The sequence below is a fragment of the Oryctolagus cuniculus genome, chromosome 17 (genome assembly GCF_051225735.1).
Source record: "Oryctolagus cuniculus isolate XC-2025 breed Fujian yellow rabbit chromosome 17, ASM5122573v1, whole genome shotgun sequence".
Taxonomy (NCBI): domain Eukaryota; kingdom Metazoa; phylum Chordata; class Mammalia; order Lagomorpha; family Leporidae; genus Oryctolagus; species Oryctolagus cuniculus.
Genome location: NC_142883.1, coordinates 70,949,881 through 70,972,919, shown reverse-complemented (window position 1 = coordinate 70,972,919; position 23,039 = coordinate 70,949,881). Strand labels below are relative to the sequence as shown.

At 48.6% G+C, this 23,039-nt stretch overlaps 1 long non-coding RNA gene across 5 annotated transcripts in view; it reads left to right on the top strand.

Moving 5' to 3' along the window:
- The first annotated feature begins 495 nt into the window (after positions 1–495).
- Positions 496–23,039, top strand: part of LOC103346015 (uncharacterized) — an 82,425-nt gene continuing 59,881 nt past the window's right edge. Inside the window, exons 1-5 of one of the 5 annotated variants that reach the window (XR_016223753.1) lie at positions 496–1,116; positions 3,301–3,368; positions 3,977–4,141; positions 7,054–7,224; positions 18,559–18,687. This is a non-coding gene — a long non-coding RNA (uncharacterized LOC103346015). Of the gene's footprint in view, positions 1,117–3,300; positions 3,369–3,976; positions 4,142–6,050; positions 6,288–7,053; positions 7,225–8,520; positions 13,839–18,558; positions 18,688–23,039 lie in introns of those variants that run through there. The other 4 variants (XR_016223755.1, XR_016223752.1, XR_016223756.1 and 1 more) reach the window with 4 other exon arrangements.

Genomic DNA, 23,039 nt, shown 5'->3' with positions numbered 1-23,039 from the left:
CAAGCACTTGGCCATCTTATATTGTTTTCCCAGGCTGTAGCAGAGAGCTGGATCAGATGAGGAGCAGCAGGGACTTGAACTGGAGGCAGATGCTTAATCCACTATGCCACCGCCTCGGTCCCACTTTCATTTATTTTTCATTCTTATAAGTAAAAACCCCAAGAGGGCTTCCAGCAGGTAACAAAGCAGCAGGTAAGATTTTTTTCTGGAAGAAGGCAGAGTTTAGGAAGCAGCCAGGATTTGGGGGTTAGTTAGCAGGAGTGGGTGTCCCTCTTATGTGTTGGTTCAAGAACGGAAGAGCACCAACTGCTCCTTGAGATTGTGTTTTCAGTGGTGGGAAGGGGAGGTGGCTTGTAAGCAAAAGCATAGAATTTTCCTTCTGTCCTCGCGCCCATCAGAGGCTTTGAAGCCCTCAGGCAGGGCCAGCAGGTTTGTTCCCTAGGCACGCCCCGGGTCAGGACTTCATTTCCCAGAATTCCTAGCTTTCCTAACGTACTCGGGCTCCGAGTGCCTGTGTGCGGGAGCGTAGGAAAGCGCGTGCGTGCGTGGGCGTGCTGGTGGAGGTGCATTCTTCAGAGCCCGGGCTGGGAGGCAGCGCGGCTCTCTCCCCCGCAGTTACCGGCGTCTTGCGCGGCACCTGCAATCCAAGGCAGGTTGCAAGCGCAGACCCGGCCTGCCCCACCCTCATCCCCCAGGCTTCGGCTGCTGCCGCCTCTGCCGCCACTGGTCCCCCGGACCACGGACTTTTTCTGCCCCGCACTCTCCGCCTGGCCCTCGGCGTGTCCTGAAGGGAGCGGCCCAGCCCCCAGGGAATTTCCACTGCAAGTAGAGAGACCCCGAAGGGGCGTGGGTGCCTGTGTCTGGGAACGGTGTGGATACGAGGGTGGCTGGCGGCTTGGGGATCAGCTCACTTTTTGGGCGCGCTTTCTAGTGATCCGGGTGCATCCGCCCCCAAGGCTGTCAGCGTTTCCCATCGCCGCCTTCCAGTGCGCACCCGGCCCTGAGCGCTGCCTCACTCAAACTTTCCTTAATGCGTTTTATTTGGGGAGTACCAGGCGGAAAATGTCACATGGGAACTGGAGGGGCAGGCAGGCGAGTGGACAGCGAAGGAGAAAGGTGAGTGGGGTCCCGTCCATCATGTTTTAGTAAGCCCGATCCCACTTTGGGCTGGTCAGGTGCATCCCTTCTGGCCAAACTGCATGGTGTAACCCGCAGCGTCCCCGGACGGGGCTGGGTGTGTAGCCAAAGACGGCGCCTGAGGCAGAGTTGGCGTGAAAAGAGAGGACTTTGGAAAAATTCCACCCCTCTGGGGGGAAAAATGTAGGAGAACGATTTAGAATAGACCCAAGGGAGGAAGAGGGGCGATATGGCACTTGAGTTAAGGATATGGGAAATAATAACCAACTACTGATGCTTCTGCACAGAGAGGTGAGGGGAACCAGTAATGGACCCCTCACTGCGTTGATGGATACTGGCGAGGCAGCCAATCCAAATACATGCCTATAGCATGTAGGAGGTGAGGGGCCAGTATGTCACAGATAAGGGCAGACAGAGAAAGAATAAGGATTCCCAGAGCTGGGTCTCCTCCCCTTTATGGGGGCTCTTTTTTTTTCTTGAAGATTTACTTATTTATTCGAACTCAGAGTTACACAGAGAGAGGAGATGCAGAGAGAGAGAGAGAGAGGTCTTCCATCTGATGGGTCACTCCCCAATTGGCCACAATGGCTGGAGCTGGGCGGATCCGAAGCCAGGAGCCAGGAGCTTCTTCAGTCTCCCTCGTGGGTGCAGGGGTCCAAGGACTTGGGCCATCTTCTACTGCTTTCCCAGGCCATGGCACAGAGCTGGATCGGAAGTAGAGCAGCCAGGTCTCGAACCAGCGCCCACAGCGGATGCTGGCACTTCAGGCCAGGGTGTTAACCCATTGCACCACAGCGCCAGCCCCACATGGGCTCTAATTACAAATAAAATTGCTTTCACTCTTGTACTCTCTCCCAAACTTGTCTGTTTCTATACTGAGCAATAAGTCCTGGGACCATGGAAAGCAGCACCCCCCCCCCACCCATGGCCCTCAGTAGAGAGAGGCCTGAGGTGGCAGGCAGGAGGGGGAAGGAGGATCAGATGAGGATCTACCCCGCCCTCCCCACACACCAATGGCACATGGGGAACACTGGATAGCTCTTGTGGCAGCAGCACGCAGGGTGTGCAGTGGCTTTGCAAATTATTCCCTCCTCTGTGTTTAGTTCACAGAGACTTTTTGCAATCTGGAGTTGTTCTGAGGCTGGGGTAAGGTAGCTGATGATTTATTTGGCTGCTTTTCAATTTCTCTCATCACCCCTTCTTTCTTTTCCTTTTAGCAGAGTTGTCAACTGTTACTACTTGCTCCTGATCCCTTTGCAAAGAAGGGAGAAGTGAAGTGAATGCAAGTGTACTGCTTAGGACAATAATTGGAATAATTTTCACCTGGATTTGCATGAAGTGCTGAACTACAAAATCATACAGGCAGAAAACTAACACTTTGCCTTTGCTGGTTCTAACTGCTCCACCCAACTGGTTATCTTAATTAAGAGGGCCAGTTCTTTTCATATTATTTTAGTTCTATATTTAAGCTCATGACATAGTTGACACTGGAGCATGTGAACTTCATTTTTGCAGAATGATTGTGATCTGTAGAAGCCTCTACACAAGTTCTTACTGAGAGTGAGGGTGAGAAAGAAAAGGGGAAAAAAAGGTGATCCCTCCACCCCAGATGCTCATTCAGTGAGTAAAAGATGTGGCCAAAAAATATTGCTGGCTTTGAGTATGGTGAAGTTAACACACGAATAACCAGGTTTTATTGATTCACGTGTTCTTTTAGGGTGCCTGGTGCTGTCACCAGGTTACTCATTTACCATAGTGAGGTCATCTAGGAAGTAAAAATAGAAAGTGAATCTTAGGTAGTAGCGGGTGATAGGGTGGCAGTGTTCCTCCTCTCAACCCCAGTATGTTAATTTTTATCCTCTGCTCTGGCATGCCTCCTATCATAGTGCTTGTAGTAGACAAGTAGTTACAGATTTCTTCTGTTAAGAGCTGCTTCACACCCCGAAGACAGCTATTAGCCCATTTTCTGAGCAACCATGTAGTGTGACCATTTATCTGACTGGGAAACAGCCAAAAAACAGTATTCCCATACTTGATAGGCTAACTGGCTGTCTTTCCCTGTACTGCTATAAGTTTGCAGGCAAGTTACTTAAAAATTGGAAGAGAGAATTTTTTTTTTTCTTTTTTTAGAAATATGATACACATGATCTGGTAATATTACAGGATGGGAGAAGGAAGTCCTTCCTTTGAACTGCATTAAGCCAAGAGGATTCATCTACAGTTTAACTGAGGTACTAAGTTTTCTGTGGGGGAATAACTAAAATACTTACTTCATTGTGTAGTTTTTTTTTTTTTTTTTTTTTTTTTTTTTTTTTTTTGACAGGCAGAGTTAGTGAGAGAGACAAAGAGAAAGGTCTTCCTTTGCCGTTGGTTCACCCCCTAAATGGCCGCTACAGCATGCTGTGCTGATCCAAAGCCAGGAGCCAGGTGCCTTCTCTTGGTCTCCCATGTGGGTGCAGGGCCCAAGCACTTGGGCCATCCTCCACTGCACTCCCGGGCCACAGCAGAGAGCTGGACTGGAAGAGGAGCAACCGGGACAGAATCCGGCACCCCAACCAGGACTAGAACCTGGGGTACAGGCGCTGCAGGCCCATTGTGTAGTTTTTTAAAGGAGGGGGTACGGTGTTTACTGATATGACTGTCCATGTGAAGAGTATACTTTGTAGCAGATGGTGATTGTTTTTTATACTTTGAGGTTCATTAAGTTTTTATTGAATGTATATTTTTAAGTTATTGAGCCTAGTATTTATCTTATGTTATCCTGGCTTGTGATAAATAACATTTCTCCTGTCACTCAATATACTTTTTTTGGTAAAGATGTGTTTTACTTATTTGAAAGGTAGAGTAATGGAGAGGAAGATCATCGGTCTGCTGGTTTGTTCCTCAAATAGTCACAATTGCTGGGGCTAGACCAGGCCAAAGGCAGGAGCCCAGAACATCATCCAGCTTTCCCAAATGGGTTGCAGGGACACAACTACTTGGTCATTTTCTGCTGCTTTCCCAGGTAAATTATCAATGAGCTTGGTTGGAAGTAGTATAACCAGGTCTCAAACTGGTGCTAATATGTGTTGCTGGCATTGCAGGCAGCAACTTAATCTGCTGTACTACAATGTCAGTCCCTCAATAGACATTTTGAAACTGAATCAGTGGCTATGAAAGTGTACAATCTAAATTTACACACGAGATGGAAACAAGCTTATTTGTTTTAAAGATTTATTTATTTGAAAATCAGAGTTATACAGAGGGAGAAGGAGAGGCAGAGAGAGAGAGAGAGAGAGAGAGAGCGAGAGAGGTCTTCCATCTGCTGGTTCACTCCCCAGTTGGTCGCAACAGCTAGAGCTGCACTGATCTGAAGCCAGGAGCCTGGAGCTTCTTTGGTCTCCCATGTGGGTACAGGTGCCCAAGGACTTGGGCCATCTTCTACTGCTTTCCCAGGCCATAGCAGAGAGCTGGATCAGAAGTGGAGCAGCTGGGACTTGAACCAGCGCCCGTATGGGATGCTGGTACTGCTGGTAGCAGCTTTACCTTCTATGCCACAGCGCCGGCCCCAAGAGGCTTATTTCTAATTCCAATTGGTTCCAGGGACCTTTACTGGATATTCATGCTAGGACAATATGCAGAGCAAAAGAAGTCAGAGATTTTATTGAATTTTGTTCTAAATAAATGATGGGGAATATATAGCCTATGTGCCATATAAGGTACATGAAATCAATTTGGTCTGGCCCTACCAAAGCAATCAGAGGCAAGACTCAATATTCAATAAGTCCAGATCAAGTGGTCTTTTAAGTTGACCATTTTTTATGGTTGATGAGTGATGTTTTAAATATTCAAATGGCCCTTGACAAAAATAATGGTACCCACCTCTGCAAAATATTACTAGCAAACTGAAGGCAGATTACAGATCTTTGTAAGAGTGAGTGAGTTAGTAACTGCAAGTACCAATCATCTGGAAGACAGGCATTTCCAGAGAACACATGCTGAAGACACCCATTATGTCTTTCAATGTCAGATATTCCAGGAATTTTGTTGAAAAGTCTTTATTCCTCCTCAGAATAGAGAAACGGGAATCCTGTGTGTTGAGAGAGGTCTATGCATCAAAACTAATGTTACCGCTATTGGGTCACATAGAACTTGTTTCTGAAAATGGTTTCAGATGGCATATGCAGATGAATGTTTATGTCTGTGCCAGTGTGTGTGGTATCCATGAGTACAATTTGTGCCGACTCACACACACAGATGCTCCCTGTCTGCATGTTCATGATGTGGGGCCTTGTTGGGGGAGATGAGAGGATGCATATGTGGGAGCATTTCACAGCTGCTCTCTGAATATCAGGCCTGCCACGAGTGGTACTTCTTTGAAAAATAAAGACCCCTCACCCCCTACCTATTCTTGGTGGCTTGGCCTTGCAAAGCCCATTTCCCAGGGAATTTGATGGTTATGTAATTTCTTTTTCTTTGCTTGGCTCAGGCACATTCCTCCTGGAGCGTGTACCATCCCAAGTCAGCCCTGTGTAGATCACAATAAATTGATTTTCCTAAGTGAGGATGGCCTTCTGCTGCTGCCCACTGGCTCCTAAAGCCTGTGCTGTTTCTTGTCTGAGCAACTGTAAGCCAGAAAGATGGCATCACAGTCACTTCAGTTCCCCTTTCTTTTCCCCCTCCCCTCCACTTTTCCCTTTGCTGTATCTGCTGCTTTGCAAAAGGGATGACTCCCCAGGAATATTCACTGCCTTGATCCAAGGTGCCACTCAGCCTGTCTCCCTCGGATGACTGCTGCTTATGTGACACTGGTCATTGAAAAAGACTGTGGTGGAGGCCAGCACTGTGGCTCAGTGGGTTGATGCCCTGGCCTGAAGCGCCGGCATCCCATGTGGGCGCCGGTTCTAGTCCCGGCTTCTCTTCTTCTGATCCAGCTCTCTGCTGCGTCCTGGGAAAGCAGTAGAAGATGGCCCAAGTCCTTGGGCCCCTGCACCTACGTGGGAGACCCAGAAGAAGCTCCTGGCTTCAGATCGGTGCAGCTCCGGCCATTGCTGCTCTCTAGGGAGTGAACCAGCAAATGGAAGACCTCTTTCTCTGTCTCTACCTCTCTCTGTAACTCTGCCTGTCAAATAAATAAAATAAATCTTAAAAAAAAAAAAAGAAACGAAAAAGACTGTGGTGGGCTTACACTGGGTATTTTCCAGATGGACAGCTTGCCCTATCTTCCCAACCCTTAGCATCCCCAGCCCTGATGGCTTTGGCACCCGTGGCCAAGCTCAGCTCTGGTGCTTCCAGCCCTTGGCAGCAGCCATGAGCCTTTGGTGTCTCTATCTTGGTAGACAGGGTGTGTGTACTCCATTCACCAGTGACTCCTATGCCTTTCCTTCTGTATGCCATCAGCAAGGTGGGGTGCCGTGTACTTTTGGCAATTGTGGTTTCCTGCCTTTCTTGCTACACCTCTGCCTTCAGTTTGCTCTCTGAAATTTATATCGCACTGCAGTCAGTATGCTGCATCCTAGAGGCAGCGAGAGACCTCTCCATCCCTTATCTTCCACTGAGGACCAGGAGAGCCGTCAGGTAACTTTTATGCCAGCCTTTCCACTTAAGAGCAGCCATGACACGTGGGCACTTCTCAGGGGCAATGGCCAGGGAAATGACTTGGGGTCATGGCTGCTGTTTAGCTCCCTCTGTTCATTTAATGTGACGACACGGAGAAGATTCTTGCTCTCTGGCCTCATTTTTTTAAGAATTTTATTTATTTGAGAGGTAGAGTTACAGATAGAGGGAGAGACAGAGAGAAAGATCTTCCGTCCACTGGTTCGCTCCCCAAATGGCCACAGTTGGATTGATCTGAAGTCAGGAGCCAGAAGCTTCTTCTGGTCTCCCATGCAGGTACAGGGGCCTAAGTACATGAGCCATTTTCTGCTGCTTTCCTAGGCCATAGCAGAGAGCTGGATCAGCAGAGGAGAAGCCAAGGCTCAAACTGGCACCCATATACGATGTTGGCACTGCAGGTGGCAGCTTTACCCACTACACCAAAGTGCCAGCCATGCTAGCCTCATTTCTGATGAAGAATTCTCATCTGCCTCAGAGGATGGAATTACAGATGTAAGTACTTCACTTCGAACCCTCCTTTCCCTCCAGTAAGCTCTGCCTAGCTGTCATGTTCAACGTGTTGGTGGCATTTGTGTACACTGGTCATTGGAAGGGCCAACACTGTCTGTCCCAATATCTGTGGAGTGCTGACATTCACTTGTTTCATTAATGGGCATTGATAGTTCTTATAGGAAATATTTTTTTAAAGGTGGCCAAAGACACATTGGCCTCAGTGCTGCCATTCTCCCCAAGATGTGTTTGGCTCATTGTCGGGATTGTGGAGTGAAGAGCGGTACAGTCATGCACTGGAGTGAAAGTGAGTGCCACTGCATTAGCAGTGGAGGTTCCTAGGTAATTCATGGGGGAGAAGGGATAAAGAAATTCAGCACCCCTCATTTCTTTGCTCTCCTCATGTTGCCTGGTCTTTGTACTATTTTCTAGCTTTTCCATCGAATCATACCCAGTAGACTGCAGGTTTTTCTATTTTCACAACTCTGAGCCCTTGATCATATCAGGCTGATTTTTCAGAGGACAAAATTGTCATCATTCTCCATAAAACATTTTGGGTGGCCGGCACCGTGGCTCACTAGGCTAATCCTCCGCCTGTGGCGCCGGCACCCCGGGTTCTAGTCCTGGTCGGGGCACCGGATTCTGTCCTGGTTGCTCCTCTTCCAGTCCAGCTCTCTGCCACAGCACCGGTCCCTCAATTTATTTTCCTAAGAAAACTATATCTGAGCTTTGCTCTCCCCTCTTCTCAAATTTTTGTGTTCCTATTCTCTTTTTAACCACCAACATGAGAACCCCTTTTTCTCTTCTCTTTATGATGCTGAGATGAGTTATAGAGACATTGCAGCTCTCCTGGCAGCCCTGCTTCCTCAGGCTGTCTCCTTGAATTAGGCATTGGATTAACTCTGCTGTTCTAAAGGCATCTGCCTGATACAATATACCTTTTCAATAAAAGTCGTCATAAGATCAACCTACCATGCAAACCTCTCATCTTCAGTTTTGAAATATGTCGTGAGTGTCTGTGTCTTTTATGTCTGTATCTTAAGCTGGAGACTTCCTACTTAAGGCAAAAGGCTGCTGAGGGACATCACAATTGTTCTCAATACTCTGTCACTTTGGCTGTGGCTCCCCTGTCACTGTTTCCCTTTCTGTTGACTTCTGTGTGTTTTTGATCCTGCTTGTCATTGTTTTGGTTGTCATTTTTTGAGGGATATGTAAGTGATCAAGGCTAGTATAATCTGTCCTCTGGCTAAAGTTGCCCTGTGTTAGGATGTGACTGATTCTGCCCATTTATTTCTGCAGATATAGGTGGAAAGTGAAAGCCTCTCGGAGTAATATTCAACACAACACCAACTGGAGATCAAATTCCTTTCTTCTCAGCCAGCAGAACCAGCTTTTCTCTGTGTTTCTGTCTTTTTAGCCCAAAGTTATATCAGATTCCTAGAATAGCAGAAAGCTTTTTAGCCAAGTCAGAACTGATGGAATTGGATATCCAGTCTCCTCAGAGTGCCAAGAGCATAACTGTGTTCTCTCTGGTTGGTGTTGTGTGCTGGTGCCATCCCCCACGAAGATGCATCCCTCACACAGGAATACACCTGCATGGAAGAAAATCCAAGGGGTCTGCCTCTGAAAGTATAGGGGAATTCTGACCTGGAAGTTCTTGAGATTCTGATCAGAGGAGTGGGAAAAGTTCTTTGTTTCACTTTCAGTTTGGGTGCATGTAAATTAGCATTCTTTCCTCTTCTGTTCCAAATGTCCCTTTCTTAGGGAGTGCTCTGTGTTCTGCAGCCCACACAGGCTGCCTATGATTGGAGGTAACTGGAACAACTGCAGTATCCATCTTCCCTTGTGACCAACCTTTAACCAGAAACAGAAGTGCAAAGTGAGGAGGACAGTCACCTGGGTTTGTGTTCCTTGTTCACTTTCTTTCCTCGTGTGCTGGAGCAGCCTTCACAGAGTTATAGGGGTAGTGTTGGTGCTTTTGACTTTGAATGTTTGGAAAGTAAATGGTTTTTCTGTAGGAAAGGACAGGGGAGGCACTAGACAAAATCAGTAGCAGCTTTTTGGCTCTTGTTATATGCCAACATGGATCAGAATCTTTATGGTCTGTTTCATGGAAACAACATATTTAAAGTACATTATAAAGCCTGGGTATTTCCATTAGATGCCATTCATTCCCTCTTCATGGAACCATTTGAATTAAGAGACAATTCTCACATAATTGGGTGACTGTCTTTAAGAGTGCTTCCAAAGGGGGAGAAAGCTGCAGCAACAGAGGGATGGATCAGTGATGTGGGCTGGGAATGAGGGGCAGGGAGTTTGAGGAGGCAACAGGAGAGGTTAAAAAGTGCTCAGATGAGGGGCCAGTGCTGCTGCATAGTGGTATAAGCCACCACCTGCAGTGCTGATATCCCCTTATGGGCACCAGTTGGGGTCCTGGCTGCTCCTCTTCCAAGCCAGCTCTGTGCTAACGTGCCTTGGGAAAGCAGCAGAGTGTGGTCCAAGTGCATGGGTCCCTGCACCCACATAGGAGACCTGGAGGAAGCCTTTGGCTCCTGCCTTTGTTCTGGCCCTGCCCTGGCCATTGTGGACATTTGGGGAGTGAACCAGTGGTTGGAAAATCTCTCCCTGTTTTTCATTCTCACTTTCTTTGTAACTCTGCCTTGCAAATAAATAAAATCTTTTTTTAAAGAAGTGTTCAAATCAGCAAAGTAGTAGGATACAAGTCACTTGTGCAGATTGCCAAAATTAAGTTTTCTTCATATAAATAAGATATTTTTGCAAGATACAGAGAAATGGCCTAATTATATGCAGTGGTGAACTCCTAAATAAGCAGTTAGCTTTGGAGGTTTGTCAGCAGTGTGTGCATATGTATGCATTTCCCTTGTTTAGACTGGAAGTTTTTTATTTATTTTTTTTTAAATTTTTTTGACAGGCAGAGTGGGCAGTGAGAGAGAGAGAGAGAGACAGAGAGAAAGGTCTTCCTTTGCCGTTGGTTCACCCTCCAATGGTGGCCGCCGCCAGTACGCTGCAGCCAATGCACCGCGCTGATCTGATGGCAGAAGCCAGGTACTTATCCTGGTCTCCCGTGGGGTACAGGGTCCAAGCACTTGGGCCATCCTCCACTGCACTCCCTGGCCACAGCAGAGAGCTGGCCTGGAAGAGGGGCAACCGGGACAGAACCCGGCACCCTGACCGGGACTAGAACCTGGTGTGCTGGTGCTGCAAGGCGGAGGATTAGCCCAGTGAGCCGCGGCACCAGCCCATAGACTGCAAGTTTTTTTTTTTTTTTTTTTTGACAGGCAGAGTGGACAGTGAGAGAGAGAGACAGAGAGGAAGGTCTTCCTTTGCCGTTGGTTCACCCTCCAATGGCCGCCGCGGCCGGCACGCTGCGGCCGGCGCACCGTGCTGATCCGATGGCAGGAGCCAGGAGCCAGGTGCTTTTCCTGGTCTCCCATGGGGTGCAGGGCCCAAGCACCTGGGCCATCCTCCACTGCACTCCCTGGCCACAGCAGAGAGCTAGCCTGGAAGAGAGGCAACCGGGACAGAATCCGGCACCCCGACCGGGACTAGAACCTGGTGTGCCGGCGCCGCTAGGCGGAGGATTAGCCTAGTGAGCCGTGGCGCCGGCCTAGACTGCAAGTTTTATGACTGAATTTGAGGTTATTAAAAACCAGTTTTGTAATTGAAGCACTGACTTTTTATCCTGGTACAGCCAACCCCTGCTCATACTCTGCTTCCCTACGTAGATAGGCCCACATATGCACACACTGGAAAGAGGGGCCTGCAGACCCAGGGTAATGCATATGCACCATTTACTTAAACCTGCCAACTGATAAGCTGGAGTTCTTTTTGAATCAATTTATGTTTTTCAGTAGCATGAAATATCATAATTTTTGTATTGTATCCTGTTTCCTGGTCGATCTCTCTAGTTGGCTAGTCACAGAAGGTGTTGGACTGTTTGGAAAAATAGAAGTCTCTACAGGTCTGACTTATTTCCCCTGGAAAATGGGAGAAGTGTTTTGTAAGAAGCAGTTCACGGATGAGGCATAATTCCTTAGGAAAGGGACTGTAATGATTTCCTTTCATTATCACTCCCTAAGCCGTTCCCATAGCCCCTAATATTTGTGGACCAATTATAAATAGTCCATATGTTTCTTACTTATAAAAGACTACAGATATGTTTCCTAGTGCCTTTAAAAGAGACATTTCCTCAGTAAGGAAATATAGCAACAACAGGGAAGACAGGTATTATCTGCTACCTTGAGCTAGAATCTTTGCATTTATTACCTGCCTAACACACTGGCCCCTGTTTTCTGCATCTCCCAATGATACTTTTCAGGCCACCCATTTGTTCAGATTCCTGCCCAGGTGACACAGTCCTTGGCCCAATTTCCAATCTGTCCACACAGCCTATATTAGAGTTGGCTGGAATTCACATTCACCCTAGGTCAGGGGGTTCCCAAACTGCCCGTGACTGCTCACCCCAGGGATGAACACAGGGCACAGGTCAAAGTGGCTTTGCTTGGTCCTCTTTCCTTGGCCTTCCCTACAGACAGGCAGATTCTCCAGTAGGCAGGAAAACCAGTGGCTTACAGTAGCCCCACAATTTCTGCTTTGCTCTCAGACCTTTTCAGGTCCCAAAAACCCTGAGTAGGGGGTGATATTTTGTACCCTGAGATGTCTCTAAGAGAGCAGGAGTGCATGAGGCCCCCAAGTTCAAAGAATCAACTGAGCCCATCCAGGCCATGGGCAGCCTGGCAGACATTAGACTAATGGTGTTGGGAGATAGAAGTTACGTCACAAGTTTCTGAGGCTGTAGTGGTACAGAGGCGCTAATCTGGGCTTTGGCTGGGGAAAGTGAGGCAGTGGTGCGGTCAGCAGGTGCCACCCTGGATTGCACCTTTAGCAGAACAACACCATGAAGGGCCAGCAAATCCAGATGACGTAGGCCATCCCCCTGACCTGACTGCACAGACCTAGCTCTGATCTTGCTCAGCTATTCCATGTTCTCCCTGAGCCTCTTTTCTCCTCCCCATTTCCATGGCAGGGGCACAAGCTCCAGTGGTATGTGTGGAGGTTTTTCACTGTTTACTCCTAATGCAGTCATGGATAGTCTTTTCATGCTGCTGAATTTGTCTTGTGTGAATGAAAAAATATTTGCATGTGCAGACAGTGTGGCCAATGTTGGACAGGAGCAGTCCCTGGTGGCTACAGTGCCTCTGGCCTACCTTGACTTGACTCTGCATGCCACTGGCCAGTGACTGGACTCTCTAGATGGCGGAGCTCCTGCAGCACTTGGCACTGTGCCCTTCTATCCTGATGCTGTGTCTTCCTTCTGCTGCTGCCCTTGTGGCAGTTGTCATATAGAAGTGATTCTGGCCTTCACTTGCTCAAGGATGCCTGCTACCCTCACTGATCTGTGCAGAATTGTGGCTGGAAATTGAATATTTTTGGAATGGGCACGAAGAGTGCCAGGAACAGCCAGCAGAGGCAAGGACATGGAAGGGCACCATATGTTTGCCAGTCAAGGGCCCTCTCCCATCCTCTACCCCTCTGAAGCTTGCAAGTGCTTTCAGTGGCATTGGTGGCCTCACTGTCCCTCTCAGAGAGTTCTGTGCCCAGAACAAGGGGTGCAAGTGTCTGTACCTTCCATTTCCCTCATCCCTGTGCCAGAGGTTATCCTGCGGACTCAGCCCTGGGTCAATATCCAGTCTGTATTTTGAATAAAGAGTAGGGAGATAGGAGAGTTTGACCAGAGGGTGAGTTGGGGGTCAGACCACATGGCCTTGGGGTGACAGGGACCTGGGAAGGTACAGGTGGTATGTGGGGAGGGAGGAGCACATGATGTGTAAGGTTCAGGGAGGGCCTGCTGGGGGTGGCTGGTTAGGGCTTAGGAGGGGTGAGGGTGTATTCCTTAGGGGCATGAGTATGCCGCCTCCTACACTAGAGCCTTGTTTTTCCCTGGACACCTGGACACTTCCACAACTGTCTTTGGTGTCCACAGAACTTGTCTCCTTTTCAAGGCTGTGAAGTGTCTGGGGAGTATGTTCCAAGCCCAGACCCTGTGGATCAGGGGGGCGGTGGTGCCCACACATGGTGAGTTGCACTCCCCTCCATGTTCTGAGGTCTACAGCAGGCACCGTAGCATTTGTTAGGGCCCCCAAAATTTCTGAAACTCTTCTGGGAAGTGTTCCAGGGAGGCCCTGCAGTGAACTCTAGGTTGATTATTTGGAGGCCCTTTTTAAACAGAAAATATACACATTGCCTCCAGATAACAGAAGTCAGTGCACATTCCTTCCTCCCCTCCCCCTTTATGCCAATTCAGAAAGGGATGGATAAAGTCTCAAAAGCCCTTCTTGTGCTGTTGCAGCTGCATGTCCTCCTTTAATTATCATTTATCCACCATGGTGAGCCCTGGGTTCCCACTGTCCTCTTTCTCCCTTCATTGTATCTAGAAGCAAGGTTGTATTAGAGAAACTGAGTCTCTGAGTCAGGAAGACTTGAGTAGGGTTAGATATCTATGTGATAGCTCGGGTTAGAGAACTCTCACTCTCAAAATATTTTCTCATTCTGAAATTCTGTATTATCAGACATTGTTTGAAATAAATGAGCTAGTAGAATTTGTGTGTCACGGATATTGGGGTGATGTAAATTTGAACTCGGATTCGTTGGTGTGCACTTAGTTTGTAATTTGCAAGACACTTTTACCCTCTTACTTAGGTGAGATGCATCTGCCAGCTTCCCCCATGTGTGTGTCACAGGCCCACAGCACAGTGGGTTATCTATTCTCAGGGGGCCTTAGATAGGAGTGGAGGGGGGTCTTATAGGTCAGGAGAGAAATATAGAACAGGACTGAGATGGGGATTCTGGGCAGGGGAAGGAGAGGGGAGATGGATGGAGAGAGGCCTTCCACGAGGTATAGGTTTGCATTCTCTTAGGAGTGGAAGAAGACTGGCTATTGCTCTGAGTGCACAAATAAACCCAGTGCTTTTCTCTGCATAGAAAGAGCCCCATGGGCTCAGGAATACCAGAGAAGGGCTCTGTGTGCCAGTGGGAAACGTGTGGTATAAGAAGGTGGGTGTGGGAAGCATTGACCTTGGATTTGAATCTGTGTTTAAATAGATTACTTTAAATACAGTTCATGTTTGGAAAAGTCTCACATTCATACACATTTGTGACAGAAACAGCCTTGGGAAGTGAATTGCATGATTTCTCAATTTCTGTCACTTCCTCTATTGTCACTCCTCCGCGGGCTCGCGGGAGAACGACACCGGACCAGACGCTGTTGTTTAAGCGAATGACTCTGCGTCGTGCGCTCAAGTTTGCTCCTGTGCTAACCGCATTCTAACCACATCCCACTTGGTGTGTGCCCGCATTCTTGTTATTCTTTCGGCGCGTGGTGTGAGATGTCTGCGGCGCCTTGTGGCGCATAAGCGAATTCCCCCGCGCTGCTTCTATCTCGCCTTTATAGTCCTCTCCCACCAATCCGTGCTCTGCTGCCCACGTGCTGAGCACGCCGCTTTCTTCCAATCAGAGGTTGGGTCAGCTCCTGCAACTCATTAGTCAAATTGATGAAGCAGCCGAAGCTGCTGTGTAGAACTTGTTTACTCCCCCTCAGCACCATGTTGTGGGAGCTGGGCCCTGCTTCCCACACTCCATGGCTCCCTTTAAAGGGTAAGAGAAGGAGTTCAGTTCACTGTTGGGCAGAAATTCCCTGCCAATCATGGAACACCCAGTGCTACTTTCCCTGACTCCATTGCTTTCCATATATGGTCACAAAGGTGTATGGGAGATGCTGAACATGGGGTTTAGTCCCAAATGTCATAGTGAAGAAGTCATAGTGAAGAAGGAATTCTAGAAAACAGCAGGTTGGAGTATGAGAGGTAGTTAGAGAGGGGGCAGCAGGACTGCAGTTAGGGCCTAGGATTCAGCTTTCTTCTTGAGCAGTAAAACTAACAAACACAGCCTTAGAATAACAAAATTCTGAAAACATGGGCTACCTTTCAACTGGGCCAGTTTGATGGTGTTTCATTCAGACTTAATAGAAGTCAAAGCTTAAAACAACCCACACAGGTGCTGTCTCCTTCTAACTACTCACCATGGTGTGGGCAACTTCTGTTGTCATTTTTTCTTGAAGAGAGCACCTGCTGATGAAGGTGCTGTTATGACAAAGCTATCTATGAGAAGCTGAGTGGCGTGTAAGAGACCTTCCCATCAGGTCGGGGACAGAGTTTACATTCTATCTCATGGCAAATATAAGCCTCTTGGTGGCATGTTGACTTTGGAGAATTGTATCTTTCTTTGATAGTGGTAAAAGCCCCCTGGAGTCTATACCTGGGTGATCCTGTTAAGTCCCAGTGCTGTCTGTATAAGTTGCTGGTACTACACTGTTATATTACTTCCTCATCTTAGTTGCTGGTTGGTGGCAGTGGATGAAACCATGGCAGAGTGCATGGGATATGTCTCGGTGGTCATCAGGGGTGGGGTGTGATGTACTCATTAATTTAAGCATCTGACTGGATGTACTGAGTACCCTGTCCCAGACACCAGGCCAGGTACTGAGGACAACCTGCTGAGCAACGCAGGTTATGTTTCCTGCCTCACCGGACCTTAAACCTTAGCTATTGCAGGGTTTTGTAAAAAGCTCTAGTATGCGAGTATAAAATGCCATGGGATTCAAAGATGAGAGCATCTAGCCATGTATAAGAATGAGGGATAAACTTCTGGAAGAAGTACCCTTTGTGCTGCTATCTGATAATTAAGGAGGATTTATATATTCAAAGGAACTATTCATGGCAGTTTGCTCTTTTAAACAACATACAGCATCTAAATATAAGAACTCCAGAACCACCAAAGATTGCTCTGGAGATAGTAGGAATCATATTTTGTCGCTCCCCCTCTTCGTGGAGGAACGACACAGGACCCTGCGCTGTTCTTTCGTCTGCTCGGCCCTCCCCGGGTTTGCTGCTGGTTCTTCCCGGGTTGGCTACTATCCCTTCCACCTCCGTGGAAGGGCAGTTCCCCCTGGCCGCATTCCCCACTTCCGCAGGGGAGCGGCACACCGCCGGCCGGTTCTCTCGGGGGCTGCACGGGTTCCCTTAGATGTTCCCCATAGATGTTCCTGGTGCATGCCGTCTCTCTCCTCCTTTATAGTCCTGCTCCGCCAATCCTAACTCGGCTGCCCACACGCCGAGTACGCTGCTCTCCAATCAGGAGCAAGTCCTACAATTTATTAGTTGAACTGGAGGCAGCTGTGCGGAAGCTGTTTACTTCTCTCCCAGCGCCATATTGTGGGAGAGCAGATGCATAGAATAAGTCTTAATTCGAGTAACTTAGTCTAGTCCAGATTGCTCCCCACAGATCCCCCTTTCTTTTTATTTTTGGCGTTGATACGCGCCTGTCTTCGGTGTCCCGCGGCACACACTCTGCTCTACTTGCTAGAGTTGCCACAGGCTCTTACAAGTCCTATCAATCAGGAAAACCGAATCCGGGTCCTCTCTTCGCCATGTTGTGAGGAGGTTTTTAGGCGCTGATGCATGCCTGTGTTCGGTGCCCTGCAGCGCATGCTCTGCTCTGCCTGCAGGGGCTTACAAGCTCTATCAGGCAAACCGAATCCAAGCCTTCTCATTGCCTTTTTGTGGGGAGGCCTTACTGATGTTAATTCGTGCCTGTCTTCGGTGACCTGCGGCGCATAAGCTGCTAGCCACCGCAGGTGCTCATCGTGCTCATTTAATCAGGCAGACCGAATCCAAGCTCTCACATTGCAGTGTTGTAGGGAGGCCTTTCTATTTCTCTATTTCTCTATCTCCGGGCATTCCTATTTCTCCCATTTTACTTCTATCTTCCAGCATTCCTATTTCTCTCATCTTACTTCTAAGCTTCTGTTTCTCTTATCCCCGCAGCTTCCCGGCGCCTCGCCCTGCCGGCAGCTTCACGGCTCCGCGCAGCTTCCCGGCGCCTCGCCCCGCCCCGCCGGCGGGTTCCCGGCTCTGCGCGCACGCTCCGCGGTCTCCACGCACTTCGCGTCTGCACCACGGCCTACGCCAGCCCCGTTCCCTATCTATTCACGCCCCGTGCTCTCTCTGCACGCGGCGGCTTCCGGGAGTAACACAGCGTAGCTTACGTGTCCGCCACTAGCATTCAATCTAAGTTCCCCGGGCTAGCCTGGCGAATTCAACCCAGCATACGTCTCCGCCCCACGGTTTGGCTTCCCGTCCTTTGCTCCCCGGGCTAATCAGACGGATCCCAACCAGGCTCACGTTTCAGCTTCTGGTTTCAACTTTTCGCCCCCTATTCCCGGGCTAACTTGAGAATCCCAAAGTGGCTTTCGTGTCCGCCTTGGCCTGCCCCCCGCGGCTTCAATTTCCCTAACATTTTTCTCTACCCGGTATGTTTCCCCAAGCTTTCCTCCAACGATATTCCTCTCATTTCTCCTGGCTTCTCCCCACAGTCCGTATCCGAGTCCAAGCCTCCTCCAGGTTTCACTTTCGCTTTCAATCTCCTAGCTTCCCCGCCATAGTCCGCATCCGAGTCTATGAAAGCTTTCACTTTCGCTTTCAATCCTAACTTCTTTCCCACAGTCAATATCCGAGTCTATGCCTAGGCTTTCAATAGCTTCTTCCAGCACCTTTCTCATCTGGCTTTCCCCTAGGCTCTTCTAGTCTCTCTCTCCGGTATTTTCCTGCTTCTTCCCGTTTCTTCCCTCCTAAGTTTCCTATCCGTCCTAGGTTTCCTATCCGTCCTAGGTTTCCTATCCGAGTCACGGCACCATTATGTCGCTCCCCCTCTTCGTGGAGGAACGACACTAAACCCTGCCTAGGCTTCATATCCGAGTCACGGCACCATTATGTCGCTCCCCCTCTTCGTGGAGGAACGACACAGGACCCTGCGCTGTTCTTTCGTCTGCTCGGCCCTCCCCGGGTTTGCTGCTGGTTCTTCCCGGGTTGGCTACTATCCCTTCCACCTCCGTGGAAGGGCAGTTCCCCCTGGCCGCATTCCCCACTTCCACAGGGGAGCGGCACACCGCCGGCCGGTTCTCTCGGGGGCTGCACGGGTTCCCTTAGATGTTCCCCATAGATGTTCCTGGTGCATGCCGTCTCTCTCCTCCTTTATAGTCCTCCTCCGCCAATCCTAACTCGGCTGCCCACACGCCGAGTACGCTGCTCTCCAATCAGGAGCAAGTCCTACAATTTATTAGTTGAACTGGAGGCAGCTGTGTGGAAGCTGTTTACTTCTCTCCCAGCGCCATATTGTGGGAGAGCAGATGCATAGAATAAGTCTTAATTCGAGTAACTTAGTCTAGTCCGGATTGCTCCCCACAATATTTCTCCCTGCCAGGCCTGAGAGCTGACCTTGGATCTCTGGAGTACTTCATCCTACAGCCAGGCCTGAGAATATCCTGTTGGTGGTGGTATGATTCTGAGAGCTGACATCAAAGATGATATTGCTTTTCAAGTACCTTCAAAGGTGAGCCACTATGAAATACTTTATGTTGACAGATGACCTCTTAACCATAAGAACCATGCCTGGCACGGAGGGGACACTCAGGGAATATTTATTGAGTGAAGGAAGGCATTACCCCGTTGATGTTTATTGAGGCGGATTAAGGGCCCCATGATTTTGCTGAAATTCATGCTTAGTGTATACTTTGCCCTCTACAGAGACATGCTAGGCTTTAGTATCTAGAGTGATAACATGGCAATTGGTTGAAGCCACCTAGTACCCAAGATTCTAGGCAGAGTTCCTTGGCAGAATTTTACATAGGAGGTTTATTGCCCAGCCTTGACTTTCTTGAGGGAGGTTAGGAGTATAGTGTAAGAGAGTTGAAGAAGGATAAAAAGGCATAGCAGGCCGGCGCCGCGGCTCACTAGGCTAATCCTCCGCCTAGCGGCGCCGGCACACCGGGTTCTAGTCCCGGTCGGGGCGCCGGATTCTGTCCCGGTTGCCCCTCTTCCAGGCCAGCCCTCTGCTGTGGCCAGGGAGTGCAGTGGAGGATGGCCCAGGTGCTTGGGCCCTGCACCCCATGGGAGACCAGGAAAAGCACCTGGCTCCTGGCTCCTGGCTCCTGCCATCGGATCAGCGCGGTGCGCCGGCCGCAGCGCGCCGGCCGCGGCGGCCATTGGAGGGTGAACCAACGGCAAAGGAAGACCTTTCTCTCTGTCTCTCTCTCTCACTGTCCACTCTGCCTGTCAAAAAAAAAAAAAAAAAAAAAGGCATAGCAAACTGTTTTCCCAGCGTGACACACACAAGCACGCTCAAAACAGTTCATTCCAGCCATCCTTACTGGGGTTTTGCTTCGCTGGCCTCTTATCCTCATCATGTCTCTGCATCCATGGACATTTCCTGGGCTCCTTGTGTAGAGCACTGTCTCCAGTGCTGTTGCAGTGGAGCCACAGGAGGAGGTACTACAGCCTTTTCCTGGGAGCCTGGTGGTAAAGGTGAGTAGTTAGGATATGTATGTGAAGAAGAAATGGTCATGTGAAACAACAGACGGGAAGAACTCAAACATTTCAAGAGCAGAAGTCATACTGTGATCTCAGGACTGCCAACTTCAGATCATGTGTGGTAGTAACAGTGGAGAAGGGAGCTGGGAGTGTGGAAATTGTTATAGACAATGCAGATTCCCAGGGCCTGCGCTCATCCTCCTGAGCAGAATCATAGGGAATGCTGCCTTGTGTCTGTGTCCAGCATACAACCTCCCACGCTGCTGCTTATGGCCCTGTGGTGCCTGGATCACTCATCTGGGGAGACAGCATCAGAGGGAAGGTTGCATAGGTGTTTGACCCTGAGGGAACAGGAGTTAGATAGGAAAGTGGAGAGGAAGAGGATGCCATTCTGCTGAGGGGTGGAAAGAGTAAAGGCACAGGTCTGTTCCCAACAGGGACTTTCCTACCCCATGTCCTGTCCTAGGGAGGATCTGTCTGACTGCCTTGTGTTTCTCCTTGTGGCCTTTGCTCCTCAGTGGGCAAAGGAGGAGCTGACCAGCTGACTGTGCAATCTCTGGCCTCCTCTGTGTAGTATTTTAATTGGGAGGTGGTCTAGTGGAGTGGCTTCAGGTACTTAGATGCCAGGGAGGCTGAGCACACTTTGGTGTGGTTTGGGCTCCCACCAGCTCATCTGCTTGGTGCTGTTATGCTGCCAGAGAGGTGGGGGCATTTTGCCAGCTTTCTCTTTCCCTTTGCCAGGCCTGAAGTTTTCAAATGCTCACTTGTAAAGAAATAAGGATTGGAGGGTTAAAATTAGCACTCAGAATTAGTCATCTGCACATTCATTTGAGCTTTCTGCTTCTAGGTTTAACCCTTTGGGGGCAGTGCCAGTAGATGGAAGTTAAATGAACCACAGAAAGCAACTCAGTGTGAGGTTCTAGTGACTTTGGATAGCCATGCACTAGGGGGTGCCCTCGTCAAACTTGCCTCTAGACTTTGGGGTGGGATTTTCCCCCCAACATAATTTCTTGCCTCTTAACAACAGTCATCCATTTTATTGTAATTATTTGCTTAGTTATTTCTGTCTCATGGGCCTATACTATTTACTTACAGGGCTCTATCCAGTGTGTCACCTCTGTAGTTTCTGGCTCAAGAGATATGAGTTGTGAAGATAAATGAACTCCAGATGACTGTTGACCCTGCTGAGCTCTGCTGAGAATTGCCAGCTGGCTCTGCCCCCTGACTGACATAGTGTGATGACCCCATTGCCAGGGTTGAGCACTGGATTGGCACCTCCTGGTTCACTGACAAGTGGGAAGTAGTGCCAAGCAACAGAGTATGAATTCAGGGACGGGGCATAACAGAGTCTTAAACTCTGGGATTTTCACCTTCTAGCTGTGTAGCTCTGGAGAAATCACTCTGTGTGCAAGCCCTATGACAGTATAAAATGAGAGCTGGCAAATAATCATTGCCATACCTTACAAGAGTAGGAAACAGTAACAGGCTTTTTAAAAAGATGTATTTATTTGAAAGCATGACACATAGGAAGAGACAAAGAGAAATAGATCTTCTTTCTGCTGGATTAATCTACAAATAGCCATGATGGTCATCGTTGACCCATGCTGAAGTCAGGAGCCAGGAACTTAATCTTGGTCTCCCACATGGGTGGCAGTAGGCCAAGTCCTTGGGCCATCTTCCACTGCCTTCCCAGGCACATTAGCTGGGAGCTGCATCAGAAATAGGCAGCCAGGACTTTTTTTTTTTTTTTTTTTTTTTTTTTTTTTTTTTTTTTATCTTTTATTTAATGAATATAAATTTCCAAAGTACGACTCATGGGTTACAATGGCTTTCCCCCCCATACCGTCCCTCCCACCCACAACCCTCCCCTTTCCCACTCCCTCTCCCCTTCCATTCACATCAAGATTCATTTTCGATTATCTTAATATACAGAAGATCAGCTTAGTATACCTTAAGTAAGGATTTCAACAGTTTGTTCCCACACAGAAACATAAAGTGAAAAATAATAGATGATTTTTTTTTAAATCATGATGAAATCAGATCAGACCTATTGTCATGTTTAATCCCAGTGAGAGTCAAGTTGGGAATTGATAATTTCTTTTTTTTTTTTTTTTTTTTTTACAGAAGATCAGTTTAGTGTACATTAAGTAAAGATTTCAATCGTTTGCACCCCCATAGAAACACAAAGTGAAATATACTGTTTGAGTACTCGTTATAGCATTAAGCCTCAGTGTACAGCACATTAAGGACAGAGATCCTACATGAGGAGTAAGTGCACAGTGACTCCTGTTGTTGACTTTACAAATTGACACTCCTGTTTATGGCATCAATAATCTCCCTATGCACCAGTCATGAGTTTCCAAGGCTATGGAAGCCCCTTGAGTTCTCCGACTCTTATCTTGTTTAGACAAGGTCATAGTCAAAGTGGAGGTTCTCTCCTCCCTTCAGAGAAAGGCACCTCCCTCTTTGAAGACCTGTTCTTTCCACTGGGATCTCACTCACAGAGATCTTTTTGCCAGAGTGCCTTGGCTTTCCATGCCTGAAAGGCAGCCAGGACTTTAACCAGTGCTCAGATATGGGCTCCATCCTTGTTGATGATGGTTTAACAAGCTGCACCAAAAAAAAAACAACAAAAAAAAAAAAACAAAAAAAAACAAAACCAACCAAACAAAAAAACTTACAGTTGTGTTTTGTAACTTGAAAGTAACCAAATAGGGGCCGGCACTGTGGCCTAGCTGGTGAAGCCGCTGCCTGCGGTGCCAGCATCCCATGTGGGCACTGATTCGGGTCCCTGCTGCTCCACTTCTGATCCAGCTCTCTGATACGGCCCAGGAAAGCAGCAGAAGATGGCCTGAGTCCTTGGGCCCCTGCACCTCTGTGGGAGACCTGGAGGAAACTCCTGGCTCCTGGCTTTGGATTGGCCCAGCTCTGTCAGTTGCAGCCATCTGGGGAGTGAACCAGCAGATGGAAGAACCCTCTCCCTCTCCCTCTCCCTCTCCCTCTCCCTCTCCCTCTCCCTCTCCCTCTCCCTCTCCCTCTCCCTCTCCCTCTCCCTCTCCCTCTCCCTCTCCCTCCCCCTCTCCCTCTCCCTCCCCCTCCCCCTCCCCCTCCCCCTCCCCCTCCCCCTCCCCCTCCCCCTCTCTCCCTGTGCCTCTGCTTCTCTGTAACTCTGCCTTTCAAATAAAAAAAGAGTAACCAAATAAATGTCACACATAAACAATGTATGGATGGACATGAGTACTCACAAATAAGAGTAATGTCCAAATAAAACAATTTTAGGAGACTGAAATAGCTGATGTTTGTAACATGGAGGGAACCTTCCTCTTCCATGTGGTTCTTCCTGTTCTGCAAAGGGAGATGTTCTGGCTCAGAGTT